Source organism: Mus musculus, chromosome 3 (assembly GCF_000001635.26).
Source record: "Mus musculus strain C57BL/6J chromosome 3, GRCm38.p6 C57BL/6J".
NCBI lineage: Eukaryota > Metazoa > Chordata > Mammalia > Rodentia > Muridae > Mus > Mus musculus.
In genome coordinates this window covers 84,226,598-84,239,393 of record NC_000069.6, presented here as the reverse complement: position 1 = coordinate 84,239,393, position 12,796 = coordinate 84,226,598, and the positions used below count along the sequence as shown (strand labels likewise).

Here is a 12,796-nt window from a genome sequence, read left to right as displayed (position 1 = left end):
ACAAAGGGGGATGGATCTGGATGGAGGGGAGGGGATGTGGGGAGGAACTGGGAAGAGTAGAGGGAGGGGAAACTATAATTAGGATACATATGTGAGAAAAAATTCAATAAAAAGAAAAAATAAAGTAATATTTTTTTTAATTTAGAGCAACATAACATGACTATGTCTAGGTCCCTAAATACATCTTTTTTTTTAAAGATTTATTTATTTATTTTATTTATATAAGTACACTGTCAGTGTCTTTAGACACACCAGAAGAGGGCATCAGATGCCCATTACAGATGGTTGTGAACCACCATGTGGTTGCTGGGAATTGAACTCAGGACCTTTGGATGAGCAGTCAGTGCTCTTAACTGCTGAGCCATCTCTCCAGCACTTTGGGTTCCTAAATAAAAGCAGAAAATCTTGCCTATGGTATCGTGTTTGGGTTATATACAAAAGGTCACTGCAACTGAACTGTTTGCAAAAAAACAGTTGGGCTATTTTTGAAAATATTTTCCTTTGGTAATGCTGGAAATACTTAAATGTGGGCAGGCAGTACAAATAACAAAGATACATCTAATTTGGTAATATTTTGCTTTCGATATTGATTTTGGCTTTAACTTGGTACAGTTTTATAGATAAGAGTTTTGCAGGAGGGTAAAAACTACATCTTTGCATAAACAGTAGTCATTTCTTTCTTCAAAAATAAATTTCAAGTGGTTTCCTCTTGCTTGTTTTTATGGCACTAGGGATGGAACTCACTTAGCACCTCCCTCATATTAGGCTGGCAAGCATTCTACCACTGAGCTATACCGCAGCCTGTAGACCCCTTTGGTAAGCTAAGTGCTGTGAGAGGTCTCTGGGATGGCATGGTGTCCTTTCTCTTCCCGGTCATCAGTCAGTCACCATGAATTCTTCCAGGATTTGGTGGCTTACTGGAGCTCAAAGTTCAGAACACGGAAAAGCAGGAGTGAAGTGCAGGACTCAGGATGTGGCTGAGAGAAAGCCTGGCCTAACACGATCCCTGTGTTCTCTCTCCAGCAGTGAAGAAAAGGGGAGGGGGACTGGAAAATGTCCAAATGATGCTTAGTCCTCATTACTTGTGGTGTTTATTTGTATCCAGTAGTCACAGACGTGTAGCTGTATTATAAAGTACACTTTAGTGCCTGTGTGGATTAACTATTCTTCTTGTTGCTATGACAAAAGTATTTGACCATAGCATCTTAAGGAACGAAGGGTTTACTTTTGGCTCATGGTTTAAGATTCCTTCATGGTGGGGATAGCCCAGCAGCAGGAGCTGACTGGTCACATTGCATCTGCAGGCCGGAAGCAGAGAGATGAAGGCTGGGGCTCAACTCTTTTTGTCTGTTTTACTCAGACCGGGACCCAACTTATGGGATCACACTACCCACATTCACAGTACGTCTTCGCTCTTCAGTTTAAACTCTTCTGGAAACACTCTAATAGACCCATCCAAAATGTGTTTCCACGGTGATCCTGAATCCAGTCAAGTTGACAATGAACATCAGCTGTCACACAGATGAGCAGTGTGGAGACTGTCCCCACTGTGTCACACTCTTAAGGAATTGCGGCTGTCCTTTTAGCTTGCAAATGCCACTTTCCCAACAGAACCCATCTACAAAGACAACTCAGAGGGATCTTTAGCAGGCAGACACTGGACCATTCCACTGTTTCTGAAGTGTCTCATCTAAGAATCTGGTCACTGGGACTATATTCTTCTGGGCAGTGATGGTGACGTTACCCCAGGTCATGTCCAGACAAGCAGGATACTCAGCCATTCTTCAGGATGCAGTGTTTGGCACGACAATATGTGCTGAGTTGCATGAATGCTGTGCCAGCCATGGAGGGTGATCCCATGGAGTTAGAGGTTGACAAGGGGCTTGCTCTACCCGTGCAAATTAGTCACTACAAACTATGACAACTGTCATTAAGGGTTCAACTGGGATGGTGTGGCATACATAGATGACACTTAGGATTGGATGGTCAGTGTGGCCTCAGAAAGGAGGCATCATGCAAAAGATGGGGAGTTTACAACAGGAGCTGTTCAGCCTCTTACAGACCCTTTAATTTTGCTGTGAACCGAAGAATGGTAGCATCCTGTTGTAGACCTAAAATCTCAGAGGTTGGTGTCAAGGTTGTGGGTCTGTTTGTTCCTAAAAAGCCAGACACAGTTGTGAGAGTGTGTGAAAGGGAAACTTAGAATCTGGAGGCTGCATGACGGCTGGCTTAAGACTCTAGGCTGTTGCTGGCAAAATGCTGGCCACGAAATAGCAAGTTGAACTAGACTCTCCACTTAATGAGTAAGTTTTGTGAAAAAATTGAAATGAAGGCTTGGTTCTCCTGTTTCTGCATGCAAATAAGCATATATTAATAGCATTTTAACAAAAAAACAAAAGTGGGGCTTAGGAAATAACTTAGTCAAGCACTTGCCAACCAGTACAGTGACCTAAGTTCTGATTTCCAGCACCCAGGTAAAAAGACAGTGTATGCTGTGGCATGCTGTGCTGTGCTGTATTCTAATGCTGTGAAAGCAGAGATGGGAGGATTCCCAGAGGTCACTGGCCAACTCTTCTAGACAACACACTGATCTCTAGGTTCAGCGGACCCTGTTTCAAAAACGAAGGTGGAGGCCAGGCATGGAGACACACGCCTTTGATCCCAGCACTTGAGGCAGAGGCACATGAACCTCTGTAACTACACACTAAGTCCCAGGTCTGCCAGAGCTCCGTAGTGAAACCTTGTCTCAAAAGGACTGGAGAGATGGCTCAGCAGTTAAGAGCACTTTGTGCTCTTGTAGATTTGGTTTCTAGCACCCACATGATGGCTCACAACCATCTGTAACTGTCATTCAGGCAGGATACTCATGCACATAAAATAAATCAAAACACATGACAGAGGGTGACAAGACATTAGCCTTTAGCCACTACACATATACACTGACACATATGAACATGAACACATACAATTTTTTTTTTGTTTTTTTGAAGACAGGCTTTCTCTGTGTAGCCCTGGCTGTCCTGGAACTCAATTTGTAGACCAGGCTGGCCTTGGATTCAGAATTCTGTCTGCCTCTGCCTCCCAAGTGCTGGGATTAAAGGCATGTGCCACCACCACCCAGCCAAATAATTTTTTAAAGAGAAAGTTTAAAAGCGAACAAGTAGAATGGATGACTGAGTTGTAACTTAGGGTAAAGCGCATACCAAGGCCTGAATCTGAGCACTGGCACCCTACCATCCCACCCCTGCCCAAATGCTGCAGCCTGATCAGAATGAGAAAGGGAGAGCCAGATGCCCGACAAAACCATGCCAACCGCCATTTCTGTGTTCTTATCACTTCAATCTGTTTACCCTGCATTCAAAGAAAGGCTTCAGCACTTGAGTTATGCCCCCCCCACACATACACACTATACATACACACACATACACACACCCCACTCACACAGACACCTACATACCATACACACATACACATACCACACATGCACATACACTATACCCCACACACATGCACACACCACACACACAAACCACACACAAACACATCACACACACTCTCTCTCTTCTGTGTTTGGGTCAGTGCTGGCTTTTTGCCGCCAAGGCCATTTTGAGGACTTGGCTTCTTCACTACAGTGTCTGTGTCTTTTTGCTTCTTTACTATTCCCAGGAGTTTGCCTTTTCTGTGAATCCCCTTCTAACAGGATGTCATGGTTTATTTCTTCCCTGCCCTTTGCCCAAATGGCTGGCCGAGTGGTTGACCTTTGTGGACTACAGTCCTTTGTGCAGGGTTCCGGTTTCTCTGCTATCTTGGGAACTCCCGCTGTTTGACTGGGGAGTATATATTCACAAACCCTGAGCCAGTAATTCCTCTAGAGGCCGGCTGTGCAGTGAGAGCCTTTTTCTACTCTTCAACGTAGTTTTTCAGTCTCACTTAGCAGCACCTCTTGTTTCTCATATTGCTAATCATCTCTGTTATGGAACGTTCTCTATGAAGCTAGTTATTATGAAAGCCAAGCAGGACCACAAAGGTCTCCAAGGAAGTCTTCTGGTCACAGGGGTGTGCTCTCCGAGGGAACTGTGGCACCCTAAACCAATCCTGTTCCTCTCTCTCATGTCCCAGAACAAGATAAGCAAGTCCGTGCTACCCTGTGCTCCCGGGTCCACTGGGCTTATGCTTACAAGTCTTGCCAGTCTCTTGGAGGGCTTTCCTACTTAGTTGTATAGCATGAGAGAGTCACAGTGTCCCCTCAGACCTGTTTCTTTGTCTGTATACTGGTTCTCAAAATGCCATTATGCCCAGCTATCCCGCTGTTCTGAAGAAACATGGGGGCGGGGGAGATAGCGGTGAGTAAAACTTGTGATGGAGCAGCTGGTTTTTGCTGCCCCATCTCTGTGCCGGGATAGAACCAGAGTCTTGTAATGTTGCTGAGCTGCAGCCATGTTGTTTGGAGAAGGTATCTGTGGCATTCAGATGACCGGGTGAAGCCATCTCTCAGATCCCTTCCACTCTGAGTCTATGAAGCTTGACTTTTGAGTTTTACTTTGTTCCAGTTCTTGGCAAGAGCTGGGAATTGGGGTGGAACCCCTGAGTGCCCTATCAGCATAAGCCCAGTGGGCCCGGGAGTGCACGGTAGCACGGACTTGCTTATCTTGTTCTGGGACATGAAAGAGAGGAACAGGATAGGTTTGGGGTGCCACAGTTCCCTTGGAGAGCACACCCCTGTGACCAGAAGACTTCCCAATAGCACATGCCTCTTAAAGGCTCCCCAGATCTCTGTAGTATTGCAGACTGTGGACCAAGGCTTTATCCCCCAGACCTTCAAAGAATACATCCACACTGAAGCAGATGGAGTCTATGACGTTGATCCAGGCTTTTTGGTCTGCAGCTTTAAGATCTTCATGTCACAGGGAAGTTCCTCCTCCCTTTAGAAGGTATGAATGCCACTCTTTATAGGAAGCCAAAGAGGAAAGACACTGTCAGGTCCTGTGACCTCAGGCTTGTGCTTTTTAAAATAAATAAATTGATTGATTGATTGATTGATTGATTGACCTGAGAGATTATTTAGGCATTCAGAGTACTCGCTGCTCTTTCAGAGGATAGGATTTTGGTCCCCAGGTCCTCATGGCAGCTAACAACTGTCTATAGTTGCAGTTCTGAAGGATGTGAGCTCCATCTGGCCTCCGTGGGCACTGCATGCATGTGTCTACCAAATGAACATGTAGGCAGAGCACCCATTTACATAAAGTAAAAATAAATAGAATATTAATACAAAGTAGTATGTACAACATTTTCTGTTGATTTTTTCCTCCCTTCCTCTTCCTCCTCACTCCCACATCACTGTGTGACAGTCCATGCCCACACAGTTCTCAGTGGGTATAGAAGAAGAGGCATTGGGTGTGCTCTCAGGTACACTGTGACCTAGTTCCATTCCTTTTTCCTTTCTAATGATGCCCAAGATTACATCTCACTTTCTCCCTTCATCATATACCAGATAAAACACAAAAGCAAGTTGGCAGCTGGTTCCCTGTGACTCAAAGTGTCCAGATGGAAATGACTATGCTTGTTGTAGTGGGCTGAATACGAGTGGCCCCCATAGGCTCATATATTTGAATGCTTAGTCACCAAGGAGTGGAACTCTTTGAAAGGATTAGAAGGATTAGGAGGTGTGGCCTTGTTGGAGAAATTGAGTTAGTGAGGATGGGCTCGGAGGTTTCAAAAGCCCACAGCGGTTCCAGTGTCTCTCTATTCCTCCACCTGGGGGTCAGGATGTAGAACTTTCAGCTACTGCTCTAGGGCTATGTGTGCTACCTGCTACCATGCTCCCTGTCATGATAATGGACTCACCCTCTGAAACTGGAAGCCAGCTCTCATTTAAATGCTTTATTTCAAATGAGTTTCCTTGGTCATGGTGTCTCTTCACAGCAATAGAATAGTGACTAAGATAATTGTGGTTTTCCTGGAGCAAAGGCTCCAACGAGTCAGTAGGTATTGGCACGGCATCCAGCACTGAAGGTTGTTAGAGGGGTCTGTTTGGCTGTATAAGCAAGTCATCCTTTCTCTAAGGATAATAGCTGACTCTATGTGCAAGAGCAAACTGGATTCTTGGATGGCTTTATGAAAAAGGCCTTACATTTCCTCTGGCTCATGAGAAGCAACTTTAATGATTATTATTATTTAAATTTATTATTAATAAATTGCAATACCTCTGGATTTCACAGTTACTTTATGTTATTGGAGAAGAAATTTGTGGCCTGCAAGGATGTTGATATAAACTTGAAACTGAAAGTCTTCTCAGATTTCAGAAGAAAGGAAAGGCAAAGTGTTCTATTTCTATCTACAGTCATTTAAGAGGAGCATGGGAAGTCAGGAGAAGAGGGAATGTGTAGCCAGGCAGTGGTGGTGCACGCTTTTAATCCCAGCACTTGGGAGGCAGAGGCAGGCAGATTTCTGAGTTCGAGGCCAGCCTGGTCTACAGAGTGAGTTCCAGGACAGCCAAAGCTATACAGAGAAACCCTGTCTGGAAAAAAAGAGAGAGAGAAAGAGAGGGAATGTGCATTGCATGGGATACCCGAATGTTTCACAGCAGACTCATTTATGATCTGACTTCCATGTTGTTCGGGACTGGCTCTTTCTAGTAGGTTCTTTCTCTCTCCTTTGCACTCCCCAGGTCTCGTCACTAAGCTTTCTGTGCCTTCTGGCCATGCTTATAAAACCTAGTTAGCCTGTGACCCTCAGTCCAGTGTGTCTCAGCTCACCGCACCAAGAAGCAAAGTGCCCACCACACAGGCAAAGCCCTGCACCTGTCAGGAGCAGCACGCCTGCACCTGCAAAGCCCGGATTATCTTCTCCACGGCTTATCTTGCTGACTAGCGAATGGGAAGTATTGTTATCTTGGCTCATGCACAAGTCAAGTGGAGGCATTACTTTCACGTGTGAGGTTTATGCAGTCTTTGGGTTGAGTTATAACTGTGTTAGTCAGTCAGCTTGCATCTAGACACTGATGCAGGGAGGGATGAAAGGCCCCCAGTTAGATATCCCTGTGAAGTGAAATCCATGAAAAGTGGAGTGTCCTCCATTTCACCCAGCTTACTCACGGTGGGCAAACTAGCCAGCAGGCCAATGCTTGGCTCCTGACCTCTTTCCACAGTCTGTGCAATGGGGTTGGCTTTTATGTTGATAGTCAAAATGATTTGGAAAAAGCCAAAACAAAAAGCATTCTGCAATGTGAAAGTTAGATAAAATTTCAGCTTTCCATGTCTAAAAAAACCCCAGTTTTGTTGGCACACAAGTGGGATCACTTGCTTGCCCATGCCTATGGCTTCTGTAGAGAGTTAGGTGGGTAGCTGCTCTGATGCTGTGTTGGTCCAGAGGCTGGAGCGTTTACTATCTGGCTCTTTAGAGACAATGCGTGCCCGACTCCTAGGCTTGCATAGGTAAAGCAGCAATGATATGTGGTATTTTTGAGTCTTGTATACCAGGCACTGGGCTGACATCATTTAGGCAACATTTCACCTGGTTCTCACGGCTCGCAATCTCTCAGTGTCTCTCTGTATGTTTGCCCTCTGTCTCTGCTAGAAAGTACTCTCTCTACCTGAGCCTACCATTTTAGAGACAAAGGCCAGAGAGATTAAACAATTTGACCCCCCCTCCCCCCCCCACAGCTTGTCAATGTCAGAGCTGAGGTGCATATCTGTATCCATCTGATTCTGTAACCCAAATTCTTCCCCACCAGAGAAACCATCCTGTCAGCTAGAGCCGTATCCATTTATCCCTACAGGTCAGAGGTAGAGAATGCCCATAAAAAGTATTTGAGATTAGATTTATTTTTATTACTTTCCTTGTTTAATGAGGATGTTTGTGCTGATCTCTCATTAAAATACTTGAATCCCTTAGCGGTAGTGACCATCGCGTGTCCCAGCACGGTGCCCTCCACATTACAGACACTGAATAAGATTTGTTGGATGAAGTTGGTAAAGAGTGGGGAAGAGGGCAGGAGGTCACACACAAAACAAACAAAACAGGAGAACAAAGAACAGAGAACAGAGGGAGAAAGACATCAAGGAAAGATTGAGGTACCTCTGTATTGGCCATGAGGTCCCAGTGGCATGACCCTGAGACTCACAGACCCAGCAGGACACCTCCTGATAGGTCCAAGCAAACCCTTACATTCTCTCCTTCTGCTGTGCCCCAGCTGTTTGTTTGCCAGCTCCCGTGCCCTCCCCTCCCGTGGTACTGTGACCTCTTGGCCCGAGGCCCAGACACACTCTAATCTTAGAGGGCACTAGGTAAGTCAGCCTTTGCTGCAGTGTGTCCTCTCAGAAGAGGGCATGGAAACAAGTCCTGAGGGCTCCCTGTGCAAAAACTATGGTGGACATCAAAAGGCATAGCTTTGACTCTGGAAGAAGACCAAAGGGAAACTGGTCTCCTCCAGTCTTTCCAGGAAGTCTGCTGGCTGGAAGAGAGAGAGATGCTGGTGCCAGGCTTTCTCTAAAAAAGAAAAAGGAAACAGCGGTGGGAACAGAAACTCTCTCCCTTCTTGAGGCTGGTCTGGCACTGAGAATCTATGTGAGGAGCCTCCAAGGTCAGGAGGAGATAGCTGAGCATGTGGGAAGGAGCCGTGGAGGCTGAGGCCAGCCTGGTCCTGTCAAGTATGCAGCGAGGCCTCTTCTGTATGAGCCTGTCCACTCTCATATGTTGCTTTCAGTGAAATTAAAATGAGAACAAGAAGTTACATGTAATTCTTAGGGTTGTCGTTGTTTACCCTGTCGTTTGACAAGATCTCCCTACACATCCCAGGCCAGGCCGGTGTAGAGCTCACTCTGCTCACTGGTACTCTCGATCCCTCTGCCACAGCCTCCTGAGTGCCGGGATTAGAGGTGCTTGCTACATACCCAGCTTTAATCTAGTCTTACCTCCAATAATCAAAAGTTTATTGAGTCTTATATAAACCCAGCTCCAGAAGTACAGGTTCCTGAATAAACTCATAAATCTACTAAGGGCTTCGATAATAACACTAGCTTATGTGCTTATGCGCTTATTTATGTGCATCTTGCTTTGCTCCCTCTAGCTTGCTCAGCTGTCTTTCTTAGACAGCCTAGACCCATCAGCCTGGGGATGGCATTGCCCACAGTCAACTGGGCTCTCTTGCATCAACTAGCAGTCATGAACCACGCCCAGCAGACATGCTCGTGGGCCAATCTGATGGGGACCATTTCCCAAGTGTCGGTCCCTCTTCCCAGGCATTTCAAGTTGTCAACCAAGATTAGTCGCCATCCTCTTATTATATTAATTGGAAAATGGAGGCTCAGAGGAGTACGGCTGCGTGCCGTTCTGACAGGCATGATGAACTGTCATGCTGTCTGCTCTGACCTGCTCAGAATGGTCCCTTTGTTTAGTGTATTCCTGTTGTTGAGGGTACCCACCTGTTAGTTGTCAGCCTCTTGGTAAGTAGGTGCCTCAGTGCCTGTGTCCAAGTACACTTCATTTAACTTAATAAAGTCCTGAAGTGCAGAAGTTGCACCGCTGTTATTTTAGACACACGAGAGAAACTAACTGTGAAGCGCTTCCTGTTAAGTAAAAGGGTAGAAAGTGATTTTAAGAACAACACATGCACATATCCTGATTACAGTCTATTGTTTTTGTTTTCTATTTTAATCAGTTGTCAACTTCTACCGCTCCTAATTTCTAAGTAAAATGTATCACCAAAGTAAAAGTTATCACAGGTATGCATGGATTTACGGGAATATGTAACACATCTAGGGTTTACTACAGTCCAGTTCCAGACATCCATAGGAACCTAGGAACTCATCCCCCAAATTAGGGGACCTGCTGTAGAGAGAATCTGATCCATACCTTAATCAGAGTCACATGCAAACATTTACAGTAAGACTCCATGGGTCTGAAACCCCATCGACTGCTTAGAAAGATACTGTCCTCTAACGACACACTGGAAGAGGCAAGTAGTGAGGACTAAGACCCAGTTCTCAATTAATTCCCCTTAGACAAGGTGCCTATTTTATCACCCTCTTCGGCTTAAAGCTCTGAGTTATTGGGTGCTCAGTAAACTCAAGCCTGTTTCCTGCAGAAAAGCACCTTAAGATCGGGAGCATCCGCTGAGACTCTGGAACCCGGATGGGCAGGAGGCAGCCGAGCTTGAGTCCTAGAAGACTGGGAAAGGGCGTCAGCTGACAAAGCACATGCGTTGTGGGATGTCAATCCAGTCACTTATAATTTAGAATGCTGTCATCAGAACCGGGAACGCCCATCACTGCCACTTCCAGTAGTTTTATAAAAAGGCACCAGCAACTAAGTGGCATTGGTGGTTCAGTGGTAGAATTCTCGCCTGCCACGCGGGAGGCCCGGGTTCGATTCCCGGCCAATGCACATCTAAATTTTTTTTTTTTCTGAAAAGCTTTTTTTAATGAAACTACCAAAACGAAACAAAACTACAGAACAAAAACAAAAATACAAACAAACAAAACAACAACAACAAAAAGGTTTTAATACCGTGAGGAATAAGGTTAGCCAACGAGACCTACCGAGGGAGGGAAAGGAAGAAATTCTATAAGCAAAGCCATCAGTATCAAGGAGGAGAACGCTTGCCTACACGTTTTAGCTGAAGCAAGGTTGGCTTTCGGAGGGGAGGGGGGAGGGACCCATTACCATAGTAACGGGAGGCGTGGCTATGCAGAACCAGGAAGTTCCTGGGGCGGCTGCAAGCTGAGATTGTTCTGATGGCGTTTTTGGTTTGGTTTGGTTTGGTTTGGTTTGGTTTGGTTTTGATTTGATTTGGGCTTTTTCTTGTTTTTTTGTTTTGTTTGTGTTTTGGGGTTTTGTTTTGTTTTTTTTAGGGATTGGTTGCTTAGTACGGAGGAATGCGTGCCAGCTTCTTTCTGATCTCCACGGACCAGATCTCCACTCTGGTGTAAATGTACTTTATTGTGTGGACCGCATGAAAAGAATTTCCTTAAGAGAAAGAAGGGCGCACAGCCAGGCACGAGTAGCCATGCACCCAGTCACCCACCTACCCCCTCCAGCGGGCACTCTGGGCTTGGCTGCACCTCTGGGTGAGGTCAGTTGCCCCCACGTGGTTGCTAGGTAGGACCACCAGGCCAGCATTAGAGCCCTTGCTTGATAGGGGGTTTTCGGAGGGGAAACCAGGAAAGGGGATAACATTTGAAATGTAAATAAAGAAAATGTCTAATGAGAAGGAAAGGAAAGGAAAGGAGAGGAGGGGAGGGGAGGGGAGGGGAGGGGAGGGGAGGGGAGGGGAGGGGAGGGGAGGGAAAAAGGAAAGGAAAGGAGAGGAAAAAAGAAAAGAAAGGAAAGAAAAAAGAAAGGAAAGGAAAGGAAAAAGAAAAAAAAAGGGCTTCAGGCTTCAACCCTGCACTGCTTCAGGGACTTGTACTACGTCGAATTTGACGTTTAAAATGAGAAGTTTGATAGCCTCTGATGTTAACGTTAATGTTGCCAAGGATAAACCTTCCGTACTTGTTTCCAAACGCACATGTGCCCGTGCCTGTGCGAGCTAGAGGACAACCTCAGCTGTCCTTCAGATGCCACCACCTTGGTTTTTTTGAGACAGAATCTTCTTGTTGGCCTGAAACCCAGCCAAGGAGGCTAGGCTGGCTGGCAGCAAAACTCAGGCCCTCTTGACTTCTTCAGCAGTGGAATAACAAATACAAGCTGTCATGACTGGTGTTTTTGGGTTTTTTTAAACATGTTTTTTGAGGGACCAAAGTCAGGCCTCATGCTTGCTAGGGAAGCCCTTTACCCGTGGAGCTGTGGCCCAGCCAGGATATAGCCAGGGATCCAGAGTTATCACTTAATACCAGGAGATCCCATTCCAAGTGTGGGAAGGAGACATTCAGCTTAGAATTATACACAGCCAACAATGACAAAACCAAAGAGCACTTTGATATCAATTGTATGTTTGCTTACTCTGCCGTATGCAAAGAGAGCCAAGGTGCACAGAAACTCAGAGCCCATTTCCCACCAATCATCTGTCTCTTTTCTTCTTTTTTTCTTCTGTCTCCATGTACACCTGCATACCATCAGACCCCTTTACAGATTGTGATAAGTGCTGGGAATTGAACTCAGCATCACTGGAAGAACAGCTAGTGCTTTTAACCAGTGGGCCATCTCACCAGCCCTAAAGTTTTTTAGGGTTTTTTGGGAAAGGAACTCAGGACCTCTGAAAGAGTAGCCAGTGTTCTTAACTGCTGAGCCATCTCTCCAGCCCAGTCACCTGTCTTCTTAGTTGTGTTACAAACTCACATGTCCACCACTGCTCAACACAAACAAGGCAAACACAGCGCTTCCCGTTGAACTTAAACTCTAGAATTGTAAGGGAAGGATGTGTGTGTGTGGGGGGGGGGAGACAGACTCAGGTGACACTCAGACTAGCCTTCGTCAACTTTTGCTCCATGTTATCCCTTTACCCAATGCAGATATTACAGATCGAATTGTGTCCCCTCCCCTCAAAATGCATTGAGGCCCTAACCCTTGATACCTCATTTGGAAATGGAATCTTCGCATGCATAAACCATTTACGATGAGGCCGTACTCAGAGCAGTTCCTAATGCGATGTGACTGGTTTCTCCGCTGAACAAAGAGGCATGGAGAAAATGCCATGTGGAGACAGAGACATACGGTAGTTATGTAAGAACGTGTAGCATGACTGGAGTGTTGCCTCTATAAGCAGGAGGACATGAATGGGTACCAGAACTGGAAGGACGCTCCTCTGATGGCTTCCCTGGGAACCTGACCTTGTCAGCACCTTGGTTTCAGATGTCTG

General features: G+C 45.8%; 1 protein-coding gene, 1 long non-coding RNA gene and 1 other non-coding gene across 17 annotated transcripts in view; 2 read left to right on the top strand and 1 right to left on the bottom strand.

The window, feature by feature from the left end:
* The window catches only part of Gm40078, a 29,460-nt gene extending 18,831 nt beyond the window's left edge, over nt 1-10,629 (bottom strand). For 2 of the 3 annotated variants that reach the window (XR_867391.3, XR_003954505.1), the window contains exons 1-2: nt 10,093-10,444; nt 9,423-9,566 (exon numbers count right to left, since the gene is read on the bottom strand). This is a non-coding gene — a long non-coding RNA (predicted gene, 40078). Of the gene's footprint in view, nt 1-9,422; nt 9,567-10,092; nt 10,445-10,538 lie in introns of those variants that run through there. The other variant, XR_003954506.1, reaches the window with a different exon arrangement.
* The window catches only part of Trim2 (tripartite motif-containing 2), a 147,914-nt gene that overhangs the window by 68,959 nt on the left and 66,159 nt on the right, over nt 1-12,796 (top strand). The window lies entirely within an intron of this gene.
* On the top strand, nt 10,313-10,383 carry n-TGgcc9. The gene has a single exon. It is a non-coding gene; the product is annotated as a tRNA-Gly (tRNA).